The following is a 19,942-nucleotide window of genomic DNA, read 5'->3' on the forward strand; positions in this document are numbered from 1 at the left end:
AACTCAGGAAGGGAGAAGGGAGGGTCTCGTGGGCCCCTTAGGATCTGCCGGGCAAGGACCTAACATCCCGAGTTAACTAGCTCCCTCTGGCGGCCAGTGCGGAAGGACCCAAACCTGTTACAGTGGAAACATGCAGGGAAAGCCCAGTGATAGAGCGCAGCCAACAGGTGAAGGTCTTTATGCTAAATCTCGAATTTCTATCAACAGCATCTCCACAACTTTGGCTGTATCTGCTCTTATTTGCTGCAAATGTTGGTCAAAATCCTAGAATTTAAGAAAGTATGGTCATCTTCAACATTTGTACTGAAAAATTCTCTCCCTAGGGGAGTAAAATCAATCTCTCTCTCTCTCTCTCTCTCTCCCCCTCTCTCTCCTTCTTTATCTCCGCCTCCCTTTCTCTCCCTGCTCCAGATCTTGTTGGTAATGAAAGTAGCCTGAAGGCTACTGGAAAATCTCCTGACTCACAAGGCCTGTGTTCACAGAGTATCCTGTGCTCACCACAACCACCGGCCATGGCTCTAGCAGCTGACTTGAAAACTGTCTTACCCTCATTGGGACTTGCTATTTAACCATTTCACGTCCACATGTGTCATATATCCACTCCTCAGGCAGCGGCTTGGCTTTGCATAAGAAATACAAATGGAAACACGTGCCTTATATTCTGAATTTTTTTCTGAAGGCTGAACTACATGATCTCTAAGATTCCTGCCAGAATCTATTATAAGTAAACCAAAATCTGATTGATAAAAATCTCCCTGAAAATTGTCTGAGATCTAAAGCATGTAGTCAATGTAGACACGTGAACTGTGAATGACTGAGTCTCGTAATTTGACCACGGCTCATGTGTTTTGAACGCTAACTGGGTATCAGGTACCGTGCCAACTATACAATCGCATTATCCTCACAACAACCTGGTAGGAATGTTCCTTAACATCCCTGTTTTATGAATGAAGAAATTGAGGCTCTGAGAGCTTGAAGGACTTGTCAAACTCACACAGCTAGTTAGTGCGGGAGCCAGGACTTGATGCCCAAGTCACACCTGTCTGAGCATCTCAACGGGATGCGGGTTCAGAGGGAATCAGTGCCAGGAAGGCCCCGTTCCTAAGCCCCTGTTGTAGCTCTCCCAGGACAAGCATTTAGACCTAGTCACGGTAACTGGGCCTGGAGCTGCTGAGCTCATAGGTTTTCTCTGCTCCTGACGTGGATTCTGACAGCTTATTACATTACCGTTATCTCTGCACCGTGTCACTGCTTCCTGGCCTTGGCTGTGTGTTCAGGCAGACTTCTTTGACCCCTTTGGAAATGTGCTGCTTGAGATCATTGAGTCAGAGGCAATGGTCTGCATCTTCTAGAAGGGAATGTCCAGTTGTCATTATCCCCTGGCTCTGGCTGTGCGTGGACCTACCCACCGTTACATGGTATCTGCTTCAATAACTCGAACTCTGGAGGGTTATGTTTAGCTAGATCTACTTTCTAGTCTGTAAATCTGATAAGCCACTATATTGTGGAATCAGATCTCATTGCCTTAAAATGTATTCCATTTGGCTATTAAACGGTTTTGAGAATAGTGCCAGACAAGTGAGTGTGTGTGTGTGCGTGTGTGTGCATGTGTGTGTGTCCTGCCCACCCCATCTTCCCTGTCACCCAGACTACAAACTGGGGTTGTCTTCAGTTTGCCTGCACACACACACCCACAGCCTGCATCCTTCCCTCAGTCCCGCAGGTGTCCTTTTGGGGGTCTCCTCCTTTCCTCTGGCCCCAGACAACTCTAGCAGTCTCCTGCCCTACCTGCCTTCATCATATTAATGCTGAATCATCACCCAGAAATAAGGTCAGCCATGTGACAGGCCTCCGAATCCCACAGGACTGGTTCCCTGGTCAACACTCAGTAGCGTCGCATCCTGAGTCCTGCAAAATCTGTCTCCAGATTTACCCCCCAACCTTATCACCTTAAAATTCATCCCACCAACCATGTTGGGAACCAACATTTATTGAGCCTCTGCTAAAGCCAGGGACTCTGCACCTGGTAGGGCACGCTGGCAATGGGATGTGAGCCTGTGATCTGTCCTGGTCCCACAGCCCCTGTGCCCTCCTGTGACTCTGTCCAATGCTGGCTCTGTTCCCTCTGTTCTCTTTCTTGCCTATTAAAATCATTCTCATCTTCCAAGTCAGGTGTCTACTCTCCGTGACATTGACCCTAATCCCCTTGAAATTCCCTCCTGGAGCCTGAGTACCTGGGTTTTAGTTCTAATTTGCTACTAACTAGGTGTGTGACTCTGGGAAATTTTAAAAATCTCACTGAGTCTCAGTTTCCTCATCCTGAAAAATTGCAATAATAAAAAATACTTCCTCACATAGATGTTGAGAGGACTATGTCACAGTGAGTACAAATGAATACAAATGAGATTTTTTTCTTAAAGCATTGAAAACTGGGTAAGAAATTATTTCTAGAATCTTGGCTCCCAAACGTTGTTTTTATTGCTATTTACCCTCAGATCATTCTGCCTTCCTTTTGTATCTGCTTCCTCTAGTTGATTTTTAGTTTCTTGAGGCCAGGGACTGTCATTTTTAATTTTTTTTTGTGAGGCTGAGAAAAGAGTAATTATTTTATTTTATTTTTTAACATCTTTATTGGAGTATAATTGCTTTACAATGGTGTGGGGACTGTCATTTATCTTTGCATTCTAGTGGGTCAGCTAATAATGAGCTTTGACCATAGTACATGTTGGCTTAGTTGAGTTTGATTGCTACATGATTATAGATATGCTGGGAAATTTTAAGGTCATTTTACCTATTCCCCTGCTTCAGGTAGGACTTTCCTAATTCTGGGTAGATGAGAATCTGGCCCATTGGCAACCTATTCCACTTTCTTTTACTTTAAATGAACTGAAGGAGACCTTAGAGATTATTTCATGAAAGGATAACAAATAGATGCCCTTTTATGTGCTGACTCCAATCAATTAATAATGGCTTTCTTGAGTGCTGGCAGTGCTACAATAGATTAATGATGTCTGCTCTTTGCGCAGGTTGGGCAGTTAGTAATGTGCATGTAGTGTATTTACCTTTCCCGATTTAGTCCATTGCTCTCATTTACACATGAGGAAACTAATGTCCAGAGAAGCTGGGTGACATACTCAAGGCCAGAGAGTTAGTTAGAAGCAGGGTATAAACTGGAGGAGGTCAGATGTTCTGGAAACTAGTTCAGTGTTTTCTTTTTTCTATTTTTTTTTTTTTGGAGAGACTAGAGTTTGGAAGAGAAGAAAAAGATCCAGTTGTGAGTCCATGGCCCATTTACCCATGGATTTAACTGCTCATGCTCCTCATTCTGTGGCCTGGAGACTGTGTCTCTGAAAAACAGCATGTGAGCAGCAATGACCTAGGGGAGGAGTTGCTCCTTCAAACCATGGGCACATCCTTCTCTCAGACCATCTGTCCCAACCTGGAATTGCCAGATGGAGCCTGCCCGGACCACAGGATGGCGAGGCTGAGTCCTGGGCTACTTTAGAAGCAGAGACATCTCAAACAAATTCCCATGAATTTTAAACTCTTACAAAATAAGATTAGGTGCATGGTATGCCCCCTGGGGGAATAGCCTCTTCTTTATAGTATTGAATTTATGATTTCAAATTTGAAATGGAAACACTGAAAGGAATTCTTGGTGGATGGGAAGGGGGATCATTCTGCAATATTCAAAAAAAGTTGTAGATGGGACTTCCCTGGTGGTGCAGTGGTTAAGAATCCACCTGCCAATGCAGGGAACACAGGTTCAAGCCCTGGTCTGGGAAGATCCCACATGCCACGGAGCAACTAAGCCCGTGTGCCACAACTACTGAGCCTGCACTCTAGAGCCTGCGAGCCACAACTACTGAAGCCCGCACGCCACAACTACTGAAGTTCATGCGCCTAGAGCCCGTGCTCCACAACAAAAGAAGCCACTGAAATGAGAAGCCCATGCACCGCAACGAAGAGTAGCCCCCGCTCACTGCAACTGGAGAAAGCCCATGTGCAGCAATGAGACCCAACACAGCCAAAAATAATAAACAAATAAAATAAAATAAAATAAAAATTTTTTTTAAATAAAATTTTAAAAAAGTTGTAGAATTCAGAACTTCCAAATAAGCTGAAATTTCTGGAGAATTCAAAGTACATATTTTATGTCAATATAATTTAGACTCTGCTTATGTACAGACTAAAAGTAAGTAGGGAGAGAAGGGGGGCACCAATACACCCAAAAAAGCACTAAGAGGCAAAATTCATTAAAAACCAGGCATCTGCTCTCAGGAATGATTAATGTTCCAGCTGCAGACTGTGCAGTGCCATTGCTGAGTTACATTGCACTGTAGCTCTCACCTAAATACAGCTTGATGCCAACTATCAAATAGCATGCTTTGTTGTATATCTTAGTACACAAACACCTGTATGTAGAATCATGGGATATTACAGCTGGAGAAGAAGTTAAAGACCATGGCCCAAGCCCCTCTCTTTCTTTACAGATGTCCCCAAAAGGTGAAAGGGCTTAGCTGAGGCCACACTGCCGGTTACAGGCAAAGCTCGCCCATATACCTGGGAATCTCCATTCTAAGTCTTTCTGCTGTCCCGTATACACGTCCCAGAGTTACACATTTTCCATGGAAAGAGGGATAGACCATTAGAAAGAAAATATCCAAAGAAATTTAATTCAACCCCAAAGATCGGTATTTGCATCACCTGAGTTAACAATTCCATACGTTATCTTTTCCTTTGATACAGCCTCCCAGCCCGCCCTGAAGATTTCAGACTTGACAGCCTCCATAATCTTGTGGGCCGGTTCCTTAAAGTCAGCTCTCTCTCCGTCCTACCAGTTCTGTTCCTCTGCAGAACCCTGGCTGATGCACGTGGGGCGGGCTCCCTTGGGCACCTTTAGGTCTCCAGCTGAAGCCTTCTCGGCACCCCCCACCCAGGCCCCTCCTCTCGGGGCCCACACCCTGACCTCCCTTTGCCCTGTGAGAGGTAGGGGGCTGGAGGGCCACCTCCTTCCAAACCAGAACCTGTCCCTGCCTGTTCAGAGCACCTGAGAGCACAGGACGAGGCTGACCATCCCTCGGCTCCTGCCACAAGAAGCTCCACCCCTTTGTATGGGGTGGGGGAAGGGAGCGGGGGTGCTTTGTAACCAAAGGTTCCATTTTACCCCTCCCGCAGATTTGAGCTTCTGCCCCCCTTTTTTAAAATTTTATTTTATTTTATTTCTTGGCCGCTGTGGCCTGTGGGATCTTAGTTCCCAGACCAGGGATGGAAGCCGGGCCCTCGGCAGTGAAAGCACAGAGGCCTAACCACTGGACCACCAGGGAATTCCCTGAGCTTCTGCCCCATGGAGAGCAGAGGGGAGGGAACCTGGAGGTCCCCCAGGGGTTAGGGTGTGTGACCAGCTTCTCAGTCTGTACCACTCATACATGTCTGGTCGCCAAGGGAGGGGCTTGCAGCGTCCGTGTGGACCACTGTGAGGGGGGCAGGGAGCGGTGGTTCTTGGCACCAAAGGCCTGAGTCCCAGCGAGAGTGTGAATCCTGGAAGTCAGCTGGGCCAGGGCTCCTTCCAAAGCAACTTAAACATCTTTGTTTCCTTCCCTGTGAAATACCCCACTTCGCCCTCTATTGATTTGAAAGTCATCCATTCTATTTCTATTCTTCTCATCTATAGAGTAAAGCAGTATTGATTCAGTTGAACCAAGTGAAACTGCCAATATTGGGACATTTTTTGTTTACAAAAATGTAACTTCATGTGGTCCGACAGGTTCCCCCAGCATACACCAGGATTCATAAGACACTTTTTATCTCCCTTGAAGGTGGGACTTTCAAGCCCCACTTCCTTCATCTCGACATCTTACACTGATAACGATCTCAGGTGGCCTTGGCCTGCAGTGGCTTGAAGCAGGGTTTCGGTTCCTGGCCAGTGATTGAGGTCGGGTCGCGGCGGTGAGAGCACTGAATCCTGGCCACTAGACCAGTGGTCAGTGACAAGACCCTGGCCCTGTTGCAGAAAAAGAATTCCCACAAAGACGGAAAGTAGTGAAACAAGTAAAGTATTTATTAGGAGTCAAAAAAGAGTATAGTATGTGTGGATAGACACACAGGCGGGCTCAGAGAGACGGTCGCACCCTCGTGGCAGTTTAAATCCCTTATATGGGGCATTTCTTCCATGTTTCCTTTGACCAATCATTTTGATTTGTCTGATTCAGAGTCCATATTTGGTGTATCTCAGGATTTTCCCATGTGTGCACGCGCGTGTCTTAGCCAAGGTGGATTCTACCGAAGAGGCCTGTGGGTAGACTTAGCCACTTAGTGTCACTCCCCTTTTGACCTCCAACGAGGCTTTCTGCGCATGTGTGGTCAGGGAGGTCTCCTGACTTCAAGAATGAGGAATATGTGGTCTCTTATCTTCTATCTGGGCAGGGCCCAGCCTCCTCTCTCAATTGTCCTGTTATTCTCTTCTCGGAGTATTGGTCCACAAGGAACGAACTCAAACCGTTTGCCCTGGGGGCTCATCTGTCTTCTGCCTCAATATTATCTGCAAATTTAGGTCCATATTTCTAATAAATGGCTGTTTTTGAAGCAAGGATACATTTTACTTACTTTTTCTCATTGTTACCTCTTGTATGACCCTTCTTGCCACTGCATTCTAGCATCTTCTAACGGGAACACAACCTCTTGTAGTTTTTCGGTGGAATCTATGGGTGGTAACTTCTTAAACACTTCATGGAACTTAAAATGCCTTTATTTTGCTCCCACTTTTGAATGATTATTTGGCTAGATATAGAAGTACAGTTTACACTTTTTCCCATGGCACCTTAAAGATATTCCTCCCTCATGTCCTGACTTCCAGCGTTGCCAATGAAGAATCTGTTGCTTTTGCAAAATTGTATTTTCTGTTTTCAAGATGTCCAAATAGTCTTTTTTTGAAAGCTACACGTTCTTATTTCATAATCACCAGCTTTAGGGATGTGACACCTTCCCTTTATTTCTTTGAGAATTTTATTTGTTTTTAGGTATCATTTGTAATAGCTTTACTGAAGTATAGTTTACATTCCATAAAAAGACATTCATTATAAGTGCACAATACAGTTATTTTTAGTAAGTGTGCAGAGTTGTACAACATCACTGCTGTCGAGTTCTAGAACTTTCCCATCACTTGAACAAGTTCTGCCATAGCGTTTGTGTTCAATCTTCAATTGCCTCCAGCCTGAGGGAATCACTGATCTACTTCCTATCTCTGTATTTTTTTTTTCCTTTTTTGGAAATTTTATATAAATGGTATCATATAACACATGGTTTTTTGTGTCTGGCTTTTTTTCCTCTTAGCATAATGTTTTGGAGGTTTATCCATGTAAGCATGTATCAGTAGTTCTTTATTTATATTGTTGAATAGGATTCCGTTGTGCTACATTTTTATCCAGGGCTTCCTATGTGCACTGTTCTAAGCCTCATTCAACGTGGTTTATAGTCTGCATGGGGGATAGAGCCATGCCCATCTAATCTGGAGCCATTTCTGGAGGAAGACATGGTCATTTCCATTTCTCCAAGGAAGACATACAGATGGCCAATAGGCACATGAAAAGATGCTCATCATCACTAATTATTAGAGAAATGCAAATCAAAACTACAATGAGGTACCACCTCACCCCGGTCAGAATAGCCATCATTAAAAAGTCTACAAATAACAAATGCTGGAGGGCATGTGGAGAAAAGGGAACCCTCCTACACTGTTGGTGGTAATGTAAGTTGGTGCAGCCACTATGGAAAACAGTATAGAGGTTCCTTAAAAAACTAAAAATAGAGTTGCCATATGATCTAGCAATGCCACCTCTGGGCATATATCTGGATAAAACTATAATTCAAAAAGATACATGCACCACTATGTTCATAGCTGCACTATTTACAATAGCCAAGACATGGGAACAACTTAAATGTCCATCGACAGATGAACGAATAAAGAAGATGTGGTATATATACACAATGGAATATTACTCAGCCATAAAAAAGAATGAAACAATGCCATTTGCAGCAACATGGGTGAACCTAGAGATTATCATACTAAGTGAAGTAAGTCAGAAAGAGAAAGACAAATACCGTACGCTATCACTTATATGTGGAATCTAAATTAGGACACAAATGAACTTACCTATGAAACAGAAACAGACCTACAGACATAGAGAACAGATTTGTGGTTGCCAAGATGGAGCGGGGAAAAAGGAAGGATGGATTGGGAGTTTGGGATTAGCAGATGCAAACTAGTATATATTGAATGGATAAACAACAATGTCCTACTGTAGAGCACAGGGAATTATATTCAATATCCTGTGATAAACCATAATGGAAAAAAAAAAAAAAAAAGACATGGTCACTTCTTTAACAGAGCCAAGCCCAGCCTCATCACCTACCACTTCAAGATGAACAATAGTATTTTCCTTCCACAGCTGGTTAGAAAGCAGGTGTCGTCTTGTGAGTCCAAGCCCCTCTCTCTATGGCTCACTGGCTCCTGTGCCGGCTTCCAGGTTAGTGAATCTTAGCTGGTAAAGGCTGGGGGGCAGGGATGGGGGGTAGCTGCCAGCATGCAGCTCTGGGGAGGGGCCTGGAACCTGGACCTTTCCCGTTGCTCCTTGTAAAGCTACACGTCTTGTTCTGAAGCATGCTGCTTAAAGTTGACTCTTCCTTGAAAGGAAAATGTTCTGAATTTTTTAATGCTTCAAAAAGGAAAGAGAAAGATAAAAAAGAAAGGAAAGAAGGCAGGCAAGGAAGAGCCATTTCCATTTTCCTTCTCCTTTAAATCCATCTCTGGACATATTCGGTGGCAGCCCTGCCAGCTGTTAAAAGTATTTGAGAGTTGGCAGAGGACTACAGTGAGGAAATCAAATCTCTGCTCCTCCAGAGAACTCCATTAGCGAGATATTTAAACTGTGGCTTCACCTGAAAGAGGAAAGACAGCAGCCCACAAGGCAACCTCCCCGCTCCTTACAGAGCTCTGAGAAGCAGCTGGGTCCTGTTTCTCAGGCCTTGACAACACTTCCTACTCCTTCCGCCTACAGGAATATTCTGAAAAAAGACATTAGTGCACTTGAGACATCACCTCTCCTCCCCTGCTCCATGTCATGCAGCCAGAACCCAGCTAGATGCAGTTACTAGTGTACTCAGCAGGCTGCAAGGGGACAGAGGGGGAACAGAAATCCTGCCCTCATGCATAATATTATAGCTCCCCAACGCTGAGAATACACTCTTCATAAGAAGACTGATAAATTTGGCATATCTGTACACAGAAGTATACATTTCCATATTATGAATGTAATACAAAATAGCCAGTTTATATTTTAAAACCAGCAATGTGATACAATTTTATTTGTGTGGCAGTTTGTTTGGAAAATTCAGCATTCATTTTACAATTAAATACATGCTATAAATACATATCAAAAGCCAAGGAAGTGTTTATAATCATTGACCCTGAAACTCCACTGCAAGGAATGTGCCCTAAGGCCACCAACTCAATGGGAAAAAAGAGCCAAGATGCTCAATGATTGTTCCTATTGTTAAACTGCAGAACTAGATACTGTCGAATTTGCCACAGAGAAAAATGGTTAATTAAGATAAATCAGCGTGGGGGGTGGTGGTGGTGGTGGGATGAATTGGGAGATTGGGATTGACATGTATACACTAATATGCATAAAATAGAGAACTAATAAGAACCTGCTGTATAAAAATAAATAAATAAAATAAAATTCAAAATTTGGAAAAAAGAAATCGGCGTGTTGTGACGTAAATATTTTAAATGATTATGATTTGTTATGATGTTATGGGATGTCAATTGTGATTATTATGATATCACATGGGAAATATTTGTGATATAATGTTCAGTGAAATAATCAGAAGATATAGCTGGTATGTGGCCCAAGCGCACAATTTCACAGCAATATTTCTGTATATGGACTTGCCAAGAGGGTGTCACAGAAAAATGGAATTAGTTGTTTTAAAGTAGTAAGAATATGAGCAAAAGTTTTCTTTGGGGACTTCCCTGGTGGTCCAGTGGTTAAGACTTTACCTTCCAATGCAGGGGGTGCAGGTTCGATCCCTGGTCGGGGAGCTAAGAGTCCCACATGCCTCGAGGCCAAAAAAGCAAAACAGAAAACAGAAAAAAAAAAAAAGTTTTCTTTTGATGGTGCCGTATTTTTTAAATAAAAATGGAAACAAAAAGCAATGCAAATTTTAGTTAGCTCTCTGCATCAATGCATAATAACCCTTTTAACTCACAGGTAGTTCATCTAAGTACTAATCATTTCCATCCTCAGTTCTAGGGCCTAAAGACAGGCTCTGCAGAAGGAAAATTAAAGCGAGAGAAGGGGTGGGGAAAGAAGAGAGAACTGAGGAAGGAGGGGAGGCAGAGGAGAAAACGCAAGATGTCCAACCACCTCATCTTTGGTCTCTATTTGCTTTTAAAGTTTTGTCTTAAGCTGAACTTATTTCTTTAACTTCCTCAATCAATTCCTCCCCTGAATTACACTTTTTTTCTGATTTCATATCTCTCTCTCTCCAACCTGAATATCAGATTCTGTCTTCAATTAATATCATTGTAAACCAAGATCTATGGGTTTTAATAACTACTTGGTTAAAAATCAGCCGGGCAGGGCTTCCCTGGTGGCGCAGTGGTTGGGAGTCTGCCTGCCGGTGCAGGGGACGCGGGTTCGAGCCCTGGTCTGGGAGGATCCCACGTGCCGAGGAGCAACTGGGCCCGTGGGCCACAATTGCTGAGACTGCGCGTCTGGAGCCTGTGCTCCGCAACAGGAGGGGCCTCGATGGTGAGGGGTCCGCGCACTGCGATGAGGAGTGGCCCACACTTGCAGCAACTGGAGAAAGCCCTCGCACAGAGGCGGGGACCCAACACAGCCATAAATAAATAAATTAATTAATTTAAAAAAAAATAAAAAATAAAATCAGCCTGGCAAATGAAAGAGCAAGAAGATTGTCTTCTTTTCAAAGACTACTGCCTTCACCCAACAGTTTACTGCAGTAGAGATAATATTTTAAAACCTGGTAATATTTGATTTCTTACCTTCCTAACTGCATGACCTTCTCCCAGCCAGTCCAGAGCATCCAGGCACAAACTGGAAGAAGGGGATGTCTGGGGGAAGATTAAAAATGTCACAGAAAAAGTACAGAGAGAAAGACTTAGTTTAATATTCAGCTTTTCACATGTAAAGTAGGATTAACTACTAAGGCAATAGTGTTGCAACCAGGCTACAGCTTTAATAGAGGATTTTTAAGATATCTTTCTCTCCTCCACTGGAATATTAACCATCAAGCCTGGATGACTCGGGTCATGGAGTCATCCATCGAATGAAGAAAAGGCAAATCCATTTGTCCGTAACAACTAGGGGGTGGGGATAACCCTACAACTTGTGTTCCTCTATGGTAGAAGTGGAATAGTTAGAAGTTGAACTGTGTCCCCCTTCCAAATGTATATTTTGAAGTCCTTAAACCCCAGTTTATGACTCAGAACATGTCATAAACTGACACACTGCAGAAGTAATCAAATTAAAATGAGGTAATACGGTAGACCCTACTCTAATGCGACAGGTGTCCTTTTATAGGGAGAAATTTGCACACAGACAGCTATACAGGGAGACTGCCATATGAACATGAAGATGGTTATCTATAAGCCAAGAGAGAGGCTGGAGACAGATCCTTCCTTCACAGCCCTCAGAAGGAACCACTCCTGCCAACACCTTGATCTCAGACTTCTGGCCTCCAGAATTGGGAGACAATAAATATTCTGTTTTTAGGCTACTCGGTTTGTGGTACTTTGTTACAGCAGACCTAGCAACTTAATACAGTGCCCAAAGGAAGAGAAAAAGAAAATCCCTGCTTTCCACTCTGAGGGGCAATGGGAAGAAGAACAAAAGGATGCTATTCCCCTCTCCTCATTTGGGGCTCTGGAAAAAGGCCCAGTAGGAGGCTTCCCTGGACCAACCTCGATGCCACCACAGCAAAGCAAACCTGCCACACAGGATGGTCAGGTGAGCAGGCCTTGGGCACATGTTGGCTGGGCTTTCCTCAGTTCAAGTGAAGTATATTGTAGGGGAGGAAAAATAATTTTCCCTCTAACCTTCTAGGTTCTAGGCTGAGATGCCCCCATAATAAAAGACAGATTAGTAGAAGAAAACCAGAAGCTTAGTAACATGTAACTGAATAGCTCCCCGAAATGGCCCAAGCCACCACCTTAAATACCATCTCCACCTAAAGACAAAAGGAGATGTTGGCGGGGGGGTTGGGGGGGGCCAGTTACAGGAGGTTATCAAGCAAAGCACAGAAAACAAGCGCATGGTTGTTATGCAGGTTTAACTTGCTGTTTTCTCCATTGATAAGCGTTTCCAATGATTGAGTCATTCTCCCCTTCCTGGTACAACCTTACAAATGGAGATTTCCCTTGTAAATATAAACATCCCGGAGGACCTTCAAGATGGCGGAGGAGTAAGACATGGAGATCACCTTCTTCCACAAATACATCACAAATACATCTACATGTGGAAGAATTCCTACAGAACACCTACTGAACGCTGGCAGAAGACCTCAGACTTCCCAAAAGGCAAGAAAATCCCCAAGTACCTGCCCACGTGGCTGACAGGGTCTTGGTGCTCCAGCCATGTGTCAGGCCTGAACCTCTGAGGTGAGAGAGCTGAGTTCAGGACATTGGACCACCAGACACGTCCTGGTCCCACGAAATATCAATCGGCGACAGCTCTCCCAGAGATCTCCATCTCAATGCTAAGACCCAGCTCCACTCAAAGACCAGCAAGCTACAGTGCTGGACACCCTATGCCAAACAACTAGCAAGAAAGGAACACAACCCCATCCATTAGCAGAGAGGGTGACTAAAATCATAATAAGTTCACAGACACCCCAAAACACACCACTGGAAGCGGTCCTGCCCACCAGTAAGACAAGATCCAGCCTCATCCACCAGAACACAGGCACCATTCCCCTCCACCAGGAAGCCTACATGACCCACTGAACCAACCTTACCCACTGGGGGCAGACACCAAAGACAGTGCCTGTGAAAAGGAGACCCCAAACACAGTAAGTTAAGCAAAATGAGAAGACAGAGAAACACGCAGCAGATGAAGGAGCAAGGTAAAAACCCACCAGACATAACAAATGAAGAGGAAATAGACAGTCTACCTGAAAAAGAATTCAGAGTAATGATAGTAAAGATGATCCAAAATATTGGAAATAGAATGGAGAAAATACAAGAAACGTTTAACAAGGACCTAGAAGAACTAAAGAGCAAGCAAACAGTGATGAAAAACACAGTAAATGAAATTAAAAATTCTCTAGAAGGGATCAATAGCAGAATAACTGAGGCAGAAGAACGGATAAATAACCTGGAAGGTAAAATAGTGGAAGTAACTACCGCAGAGCAGATAAAGAAAAAAGAATGAAAAGAATTTAGGACAGTCTCAGAGACCTCTGGGACAGCATTAAACACATCAATGTTTGAATTATAGGGGTCCCAGAAGAAGAAGAGAAAAAAAAAAAGGGACTGAGAAAGTATTTGAAGAGATTATAGTTGAAAACCTCCCTAATATGGGAAAGGAAATAGTCAAGTCCAGGAAGCACAGAGAGTCCCATACAGGATAAATCCAAGGAGAAACACGCCAAGACACATATTAACCAAACTATCAAAAATTAAATACAAAGAACAAATATTAAAAGCAGCAAGGGAAAAACAACAAATAACATACAAGGGAATCCCCATAAGGTTAACAGCTGATCTTTCAGCAGAAACTCTGCAAGCCAGAAGGGAGTGGTAGGACATATTTAGAGTGATGAAAGAGAAAAACCTACAACCAAGATTAGTCTACCCAGCGAGGATCTCATTCAGATTCGATGGAGAAATTTAAACCTTTACAGATAAGCAAAAGTTAAGAGAATTCAGCACCACCAAACCAGCTTTACAACAAATGCTAAAGGAACTTCTCTAGGCAGGAAACACAAGAGAAGGAAAAGACCTACAATAATGAACCCTCAACAATTAAGAAAATGGAAATAGGAACATGCATATTGATAATTACCTTAAATATAAATGGATTAAATGCTCCAACCAAAAGACACAGACTGGCTGAATGGATACAAAAACAAGACCTGTATATATGTTGTTTACAAGAGACCCATTTCAGACCTAGGGACACATACAGACTGAAAGTGAGGGGATGGAAAAAGATATTCCATGCAAATGGAAATCAAAAGAAAGCTGGAGTAGCAATTCTCATATCGGACAAAATAGACTTTAAAATAAAGACTATATTACAAGAGACAAAGAAGGACACTACATAATGATCAAGGGATCAATCCAAGAAGATATAACCATTGTAAATATTTATGCACCCAGCATAGGAGCACCTCAATCAATACATAAGGCAAATGCTAACAGCCATAAAAGGGGAAATCGACAGTAACACAATAATAGTGGGGGACTTTAACACCGCACTTTCACCAATGGACAGATCATCCAAAATGAAAATAAATAAGGAAACACAAGCTTTAAATTACACATTAGACAAGATGGACTTAACTGATACTTATAGGACATTCCATCCAAAAACAACACTTTCTTCTCAAGTGCTCATGGAACATTCTCCAGGATAGATCATATCTTGGGTCACATATCAAGCCTTGGTAAATTTAAGAAAATTGAAATCGTATCAAGTATCTTTTCTGACCACAACGCTATGAGACTAGATATGTTACAGGAAAAAAAACTGTAAAAAATACAAACACATGGAGGCTAAACAATATGCTATTAAATAACCAAGAGATCACTGAAGAAATCAAAGAGGAAATCAAAAATTACCTAGAAACAAATGACAATGAAAACACGACAGCCCAAAACATATGGGATGCACCAAAAGCAGTTCTAAGAGGGAAGTTTATAGCAATATAATCCTACCTCAAGAAACAAGAATAATCTGAAATAAACAACCTAACCTTACAATTAAAGCAATTAGAGAAAGAAGGACAAAAAACCCCAAAGTTAGCAGAAGGAAAGAAATCATAAAGATCAGATCAGAAATAAATGAAAAAGAAATGAAGGAAACGATAGCAAAGATCAATAAAACTAAAAGCTGGTTCTTTGAGAAGATAAACAAAATTGATAAACCATTAGCCAGACTCATCAAGAAAAAAAGGGAGAAGACTCAAATCAAAGAATTAGAAATGAAAAAGGAGAAGTAACAACTGACACTGCAGAAATACAAAGGATCATGAGAATTTACTACTAGCAACTATATGCCAATAAAATGGACAACCTGGAAGAAATGGACAAATTCTTAGAAAAACCCAACCTTCTGAGACTGAACCAGGAAGAAATAGAAAATATAAACAGACCAATCACAAGCACTGAAATTGAAACTGTGATTAAAAATCTTCCAACAAACAAAAGCCCAGGACCAGATGGCTTCACAGGTGAATTCTATCAAATATTTAGAGGAGAGTAAACACCTATCCTTCTCAAACTCTTCCAAAATATAGCAGAGGGAGGAACACTCCCAAACTCATTCTACAAGGCCACCATCAGCCTAATACCAAAACCAGACAAAGATGTCACAAAGAAAGAAACTACAGGCCAATATCACTGATGAACATAGATGCAAAAATCCTCAACAAAATACTAGCAAACAGAATCCAACAGCACATTAAAGGATCATACACCATGATCAAGTGGGGTTTATCCCAGGAATGCAAGGATTCTTCAATATATGCAAATCAATCAATGTGATACACCATATTAACAAATCAAAGGATAAAAACTATATGATCATCTCAATAGATGCAGAAAAAGCTTTTGACAAAATTCAACACCCATTTATGATAAAAACTCTCCAGAAAGTAGGCATAGAGGGAACTTACCTCAACATAATAAAGGTCATATATGACAAACCCACAGCCAACATCGTCCTCAATGGTGAAAAACTGAAACCATTTCCACTAAGATCAGGAACAAGACAAGGTTGCCCACTCTCACCACTATTATTCAACATAGTTTTGGAAGTTTTAGCCACAGCAATCAGAGAAGAAAAAGAAATAAAAGGAATCCAAAATGGAAAAGAAGAAGTAAAACTGTCACTGTTTGCAGATGACATGATACTATACATAGAGAATTCTAAATTTGGTACCAGAAAACTAGAGCTAATCAATGAATTTGGTAAAGGAGCAGGATACAAAATTAAGGCACAGAAATCTCTTGCATTCCTATATAGTAATGATGAAAAATCTGAAACAGAAATTAAGGAAACACTCCCATTTACCATTGCAACCAAAAGAATAAAATACCTAGGAATAAACCTATCTAGGGAGACAAAAGACCTGTATGCAGAAAACTATAAGACACTGATGAAAGAAATTAAAGATGATACAAACAGATGCAGAGATATACCGTGTTCTTGGATTGGAAGAATCAACATTGTGAAGATGACTATACTACCCAAAGCAATATACAGATTCAATGCAACCCCTATCAAACTACCAATGGCATTTTTTACAGAACTAGAACAAAAAAATTTCACAATTTGTATGGAAACAGAAAAGACCCCGAATAGCCAAAGCAATCTTGAGAAAGAACAATGGAGCTGGAGGAATCAGGCTCCCTGACTTCAGACTATACTACAAAGCTACAGTCATCAACACAGTATGGTACTGGCACAAAAACAGAAATATAGATCAATGGAACAGGATAGAAAGCCCAGAGATAAACCCACGCACATATGGTCACCCTATCTTTGATAAAGGAGGCAAGAGTATACAATGGAGAAAAGACAGCCTCTTCAATAAGTGGTGCTGGGAAAAGTGGAGAGCTACATGGAAAAAAAATGAAGTTAGAGCACTCCCTAACACCATACACAAAAATAAACTCAAAATGGATTAAAGACCTAAATGTAAGGCCAGACACTATCAAACTCTTAGAGGAAAATATAGGCAGAACACTCAATGACATAAATCTCAGCAAGATCCTTTTTGACCCACCTCCTAGAGAAATGGAAATAAAAACAGAAATAAACAAATGGGACCTAATGAAACTTAAAAGCTTTTGCACAGCAAAGAAAACCATAAACAAGACAAAAAGAGAACCCACAGAATGGGAGAAAATATTTGCAAACGAAGCAACTGACAAAGGATTAATCTCCAAAATTTACAAGCAGCTCATGCAGCTCAATATCAAAAAAACAAACAACCCAATCCGAAAATGGGTGGAAGATCTAAATAGACATTTCTCCAAAGAAGATATACAGATTGTCAACAAACACATGAACGTATGCTCAACATCACTAATCATTACAGAAACGCAAATCAAAACTACAATGAGGTATCACATCACACCTGTCAGAATGGCCATCATAAAAAAATCTACAAACAATAAATGCTGGAGAGGGTGTGGAGAAAAGGGAACCCTCCTGCACTGTTGGTGGGGATGTAAATTGATACCACCACTATGGAGAACAGTATGGAGGTTCCTTAAAAAAAACTAAAAACAGAACTACCATATGACCCAGCAATCCCACTACTGGGCATATACCCTGAGAAAACCATAATTCAAAAAGAGACATGTACCACAATGTTCATCGCAGCACTATTTACAATAGCCAGGACATGGAACCAACCTAAATGTCCATCAACAGATGAATGGATAAAGAAGATGTGGCACATATATACAATGGAATACTACTCAGCCATAAAAAGAAACGAAATTGAGTTATTTGTAGCAAGGTGGATGGACCTAGAGTCTGTCATACAGAGTGAAGTAAGTCAGAAAGAGAAAAACAAATACCATATGCTAATATATATATGGAATCTAAAAAATAAAACTGGTTCTGAAGAACCTAGGGGCAGGAGAGTAATAAAGATGCAGACGTAGAGAATGGACTTGAGGACACGGGGAGGGGGAAGGGTAAGCTGGGACGAATTGAAAGAGTGGCATGGACATATATACACTTCAGAAGGGCTACGTCCTGGCTGGACCCTCACCAGGCAGAGAGAGACCAATTCACAAGTTATGCAGCTGTAGGTTTCAGCTGCAAATGCTAGCAAAGTGAGCAGCTCCCAGATGGACAAGAAACATCACCCCCAAAGACCAGAGCACCGCTAGGCACCCCGATCCCCCCGCCACACGAGGTGTGCGTTAAGCCTCACCCGCTCCATATACCATCGTAGAGAGAGAAGGGGGCAGAAAACATATCTGAGAGACGGAGCATTTTTAGTCAAGAGGCGCTGGGCAAAACCAAATGATCAGATCAGACTAAACTTCAAGCTGGGATGGACATTTAATTATTTTTGTCCCACCCTACCAAGTTGTATTCTGAGTTTAAATCCTACAGCATATACACAAAATGCTTCATGATCAGAGGACTTGGGGGCAGTGGGAGAAGTAAAGTGGGACCATTTAACATCAAGGTCACTATTTCAACAAAACAACTTTAGAAACCCCCTCCGGGGGATGGTCATAGTGGCTCCTCTTGTGGTTTCGAGAATGGGCTGGATGGATTCCAAAGATTCTCAAACTGTTTTGGTGTCACTAGCTTCAAGTCTTGGAGTTTCACAGCCTGCAGGGGTGCTAATTAAAGTCAATATCAGCTCTGCGAACCTGCTGCCACACCCCCAATAAACAAAGGCACGCCCTGGTCTGTCAGCCACATTGGACGCTCAGGCGGGGGACTGAACTGTAAGTGAAAAGCTGTCAGGGCTGAAATTGAAGTGGGCAGAGCTGTGAAGGGCTAGTGAAGCGTGAGCTGGGGATGTGCAGGACGTGGAGGCTGCCCTTTTCATCTGGGCATACCCGGGAGCCCCGGTGCACTTCCTACCTGGGATGAAGAAATCCCTCCCAAGAGGGAAGTGCACTAGCCCAAGGCGTTTTCAGGTAGAGGAGTTGAGTCTTTGATGATGCAACGTTCATTGTAAAGAAACAGAATGGTTTTTTAGATATGACACCAAAGTGAACAGCCTGACTGACAGATGGGTCGCTGTCTTCAAGAGCCCTGGGAATCCCAGCTCTTAACAGAGACCTTGCCCTAAACAGGCCCCCATCACCCAGTCCCACTTCATATTAATAAAGGCAGCCAGTAGACATGGTCATTGCCCAGGTAGTTACCTAGTAACTACTAACAGGCCAAAAGGCAGCTCTCAGTGGCTGGCACACAGAAGGAGCACACAAGACAACAGTTGCTTTTCTTCCGGGCATTTGGGTCTCCCCAAGTGGGAGGCAGTGTGCGGAGGCACAGGAGGGAAGAGAGTGACATGCAGATGTTCAGACCCAAAACCCGAGGAAAAGAGAAGCGCACGGTGCAGTGATTCATTCTTATGTCCATTCGACATGCATTGACTGGACACTGGTCATGTGCTGGACACGATCGAGGTATGGAAGGTACAGCAGCGGACAAAGCACCATCCTTGCCCTCGCGGAGCTGATGCTCTAATATAGGAGACAGACAGTAGCCGACATGGACTCAAGTAGCGACGTGTGTTAGAAGAAAGCCAATCTGCAGGCTAGACCGTGATGGAGTGGAGGAGAGAGGAGCTGCCCTTTTATGAGGTGGCCAGTAACATCTCTCCAAGGGGTGATATTTGAGCAGGGACCTGAATCTCGCTGGGGAGTGAGCCACGAGACCCTCTGTGCGGAGAACATTCCAGCAGGAGAGAGCAGGACCAGGGAGGCTGGGGCTGAGAGCACGCTGGGAGATGAGGACAGACCCAGGGGCCGGGTCCCACAGGGTTTAGACCTGATTCTGGAAGAGAGAAGTCATGGAAGGGTTTTGAGCCACAAGGCTTGTAGTGAACGCCAAGCAGAGCGCAGGATGCAGGGGCAAGAGTGGGAGCACAAGTGCCATTAGGAGACCGTGGCCGTGACTCAGGAGATGGGTCCAGGGAGGCAGAGGGGCAT

General features: G+C 42.9%; 1 long non-coding RNA gene across 1 annotated transcript; it reads right to left on the minus strand.

Annotated features, from left to right (window-relative positions):
- Positions 1-6,039: 6,039 nt before the first annotated feature.
- LOC309643158 lies at positions 6,040-19,465 on the minus strand. The gene is made up of 2 exons (XR_014253589.1): positions 8,412-19,465; positions 6,040-6,541 (listed from the first exon to the last, which is right to left on the minus strand). It is a non-coding gene; the product is annotated as an uncharacterized lncRNA (long non-coding RNA).
- Positions 19,466-19,942: the final 477 nt, after the last annotated feature.

The sequence above is a fragment of the Balaenoptera physalus genome, assembly GCF_965194825.1.
Source record: "Balaenoptera physalus genome assembly, chromosome: 14".
Taxonomy (NCBI): Eukaryota; Metazoa; Chordata; class Mammalia; order Artiodactyla; family Balaenopteridae; genus Balaenoptera; species Balaenoptera physalus.